Here is a 4,243-nt window from a genome sequence, read left to right on the forward strand (position 1 = left end):
GTAATAAATCACTTCTTTAGGTATTGAGGACAGCTCTAAGGTCTTCTTTGACGTCCCTCTGTCTGGTTTCATGGGAAAGTAGCCCAGGAGTCATTCTACCTTAGGGCTCAGGAGCTGAAACATAACTTAGGTCAAGATGTTATCTTTAGCCTGCTGAGGTCGGGACCCTGTGACCATTAGTCATGTCCAGACTACCGTCTTTTGCTGCCTCGGGGGGTTGCTGATTATCCAGGAGAAAGGCTAGGTCTGTGGTGGGGGGAGAGGGGAGCTGATTTCTAGAGCTGGGAGTTAAGGCTAATTTTAATCAAAGTCATAGGGACCCTCGGTTTCAACTCTCTCGATCCGTGAGCCATCTCTAGGTGAGGAGTTACTGCTTGCTGCTAAGGCAGCAGACAAGAGCACATTTGCGTGCAGCTGCAAGCTAGGAATCTAGGAGGGTTGTAGTTGGGACATGAAGGATATGGTTCCCACCTTGTAGCTGGGCCCCTGATCTAGTCATTCCTTTATCCAACATCTACGTATGAGATAGGCGCTACCCACAGCAATGGAGTGTATGGTAGTAAGTTAGACACATTCCACATACTCGGGGTACTTAAGGTTCTAGTCATTTGGGGGATATGAAATGCGATGGGAATTAACCAAAACACAAGACATAAATGACAAATGGGAGACTAGTAGAGAAATGGCAAGGAAGCTCACTCACGATAAATAGGAAATAGATGGTCCAGGGGATACCTACAGTAGGTATGTACTGTACCCAGCCTGGTACTAGGTGCTGGGAACAGCAGAATAGAATTGGACACATGCTCCTTTCTCCAGGAGCTCAGGAAGTTGCTTATAAGAATCCCCAGAGACAACCACAAATATTTGCTCATTCATCTTGGCTTCTCATAACTCTAGAGGGAGGACATTGGAGGAAGAGAGCAGATTTAGTTGCCCACAGTTCTTGGGCTCCCAACAAGCTCTGCCTCCAGCTCTGCAGGTCTTGAGGCCTCAGTGTTCTCTGCCAGTGCTCTGTGATTTCTTTTGTCCCATTGTGTTGGTACTTCTTGGTTCCATGTCTGCTTACTTCTGACAGCCCCCAAGCAGTGGTAGGAACTGCATCTAGTCATGTATAACCCTGGAGCACCAAGCTCAAAGCTATGAACGAATGTCTTGCATGTTTACCCAGCACCCTGTGTAGGAGGAGCAGAAAATTGGAACTGGCTCTGGTGTCAGGCTGCTGAGGTTGAATCCTGGCTCTGCCAATGCCCAACTCGAATAAAGTTATATAAACTCTTAGAGTATTTCTTCATTTGTAAAATGGAAGTAATAATACCTCATGGATTTGTTAGGCTGAATAGGATAGTGCCTGTAAAAGGGCTTAGACCTGTGCCTGTTAGCTGTCATTATTTATTAATCCCATTCATAGATTTAGAAACCAATAATAAATTTGCTCTCAACTGCCTATCTTCAGGTCATTGTTTTTCAGTCTTTGGGTTATGAACAACTAGTGTGTTATGAAATCACTTTAATAGGCATAATACATTTAGAAAGGTTTCCATAGACCTACCCAATTCCAACGTGTGGGCCTCCTGTACTAACAAACAATTCTTGAACATCAGCCAGGTGTCCAAGAATTCAACTGAATTCTGACACTCTACCCAGAGCCAGCAATAGACTCTACAAGCTAAGGGTTAAGTCCTACAAGATTGCCACTATGCACACACACACACACACACACACACACACTTCAGCCACCTCTTACCTGTGCTTCTGCTTCTGACCAATCGGCTATAGATTAGAGGTTCTGATGACCCCCTCCAACTCAGAATGCCTATCACAAGTCCAGGTTGTTACCTATACTTCTGACCAACTGGTAATAAATCAGAGGTTCCCACAATCCCCTTCTTGGGTTTGATTAATTTATTACAATGGCCCTGGCTCACAGAACTCAGAGAATCATGTTACCTACAAGATCACTATTATTGTAAAAAGATGTAACTTAGGAACAGCCTGATAGAAGACAGGCATAGGACAACCTGTGCCAAAGGATTGTGGGGCTTCCACGCCCTCTCCCAGCTCGCCACTCTCCCTGCATCTTCACCTGTTCACCAACCCAGAGGTTCTCTAAAACCCGTCCTCTTGGGGTTTTATGGAGGCTACAATTACATAGACATGATTGATTTAATCACTGGCCGTTGCCAATTGATTCAATCTCCATCCCTTCTCCCCTCTTTGGAGGTGTGTGTCTGTGTTGGAGGGGGTCACTAAAAGTTTCAACTCTCAAATCACAAGGTTGGTTCTCCTGGCAACCAGCCCCCACCCTGGGGTGCTGCCAAAGTCATCTCATTTGCATAACAAGAGACACTTTATCACTCTCAACACTTGCAAAATTCCTAGGGTTTCCGGAACTGTGAGCCAGAAACTACAGACAAAAAGACTAAATACAATCTACGGCCATGCCACCCTGAACAAGCCCGATCCCGTCTGATCTTGGAAGCTAACTTGGATGGGAGACCATCTAGGAAGACCAGGTGCTGTAGGCATTAAAAAAAAAAAAAAAGCTCTTTCTCCACCATCGTGGTGCATACCGCTGAGTGTTACTCGCCATGTTTCTCACAAGACTTTCAGGATCAAGTGGTTCCTGGCCAAGAAACAAAAGCAGAATCGGCCCATTCCCCAATGGATTCAGATGAAAACTGGTAATAAAATCAGGTACAACTCCAAGAGGAGACACTGGAGAAGAACCAAGCTGGGCCTGTAAGAAATCACTCATGAGATGGCACACATATTTCTGCTGTATCCAGGATGCTTGGATGTTACTAAGGTACTGAGAAGATCACTACTATCTGGAGAGTTGGGCATGTTTTATTGAGAAATTATTGGAAAAATGATTTTCTTCTTTGTGTAATATGCTTCTGCATGAGTAGGTTGGTTCAGTAATAAATATGTGAAGCTTTAAAAAATAAAATAAATAAAAAATTTAAATTAAAAATTTTTAAAAAATTAAAAAAAAATAAGGGATTGTAAGCTGACAAGGTCCTTGAAATCTGTGAGATCAATCAAGGGTTGCCTCACTTAAAAAAAAAGAAAAAGAAAAAAAGAAAGAGAAAATTATAAAAAAAAGACTAAATACATATGAGAAATAATAACCAAATATATATATTTTTATAAATCACAATATTACAGAACTTTAAATATTTATTATAATTGAACAAAAGACAAGTATGTAGGAAAAAAGAGGAAAATAATAAAAAATATTAGTGTATCACATGTAGAAAGAGTAAGTATTGCTCCATGAAACTAGAATTCAGTTGTGTGTGAGGGGGTGAATGGGAGTATGTGGAGTATGTGTGTGTATACAATGTTGGGATGTAAAATGTATTTCTTTTTTTTTTAACATTTTATTTTTTATTTTTATTTTTTCCCCCTCCCATCTCCCCTCTGGTAACCACTAGTCCATTGTCCACGTCCATGAGTCTCTATTTGTTTGTCTTGCTCATTTGTTGCTTTTGGGTTTATATCCTACATATAAGTGATATCATGTGATTTTCAACCTTTTCTGTCTGGCTTATTTCACTTAGTATGATTATTTCAAGGTCCATCCATGTTTTTGCAAATGGTAGTATTTCATCTCTTCTTATGGCTAAGTAATATTCTATTGTACATATGTACCACAGCTTCTTTAGCCAATCATCTATCGTAGAACACTCCGGTTGCTTCAATGTCCTGGCCACTGTGAAGAATACTGCTATGAACATCGATGTGCAAATATCTTTTCAGATATGAGTTCTCAAGTCTTTGGGGTAAATGCCCGGTAGAGGGATTGCTGCATCATATGGTAGATCAATTCTTAGTTTTTTGAGGAACCTCCATACTGTTTTCCATCGTGGCTGTACCAATTTGCAGTCCCACCAGCAGTGTATAAGGATTCCTATTTCTCCACATCCTCTCCAACATTTGTTATTACTTGTCCTGTTGATTATAGCCATGCTAACAGGTGTTAAATGGTATCTCATTGTGGTTTTGATTCACATTTCCCTAATAGCTAGTGATATTGAGCATCTTTTCATATATTTGTTGGCCTCGAGGGAGAAGTGTCTGTTCAGGTCCTCTGCCCATTTTTTGATTGGATCGTTTGTTTTTTTGTTGTTATTGAGTCATATGAGTTCTTTGTATGTTTTGGATATTAGTCCCTTTTCGGAAGCATTGCTTGCAAATATCTTCTCCCATTCAGATGGTTGTCTCTTTAGCTTGTTGA

This window comes from Pteropus vampyrus, unplaced genomic scaffold (assembly GCF_000151845.1).
Source record: "Pteropus vampyrus isolate Shadow unplaced genomic scaffold, Pvam_2.0 Scaffold42, whole genome shotgun sequence".
NCBI lineage: Eukaryota > Metazoa > Chordata > Mammalia > Chiroptera > Pteropodidae > Pteropus > Pteropus vampyrus.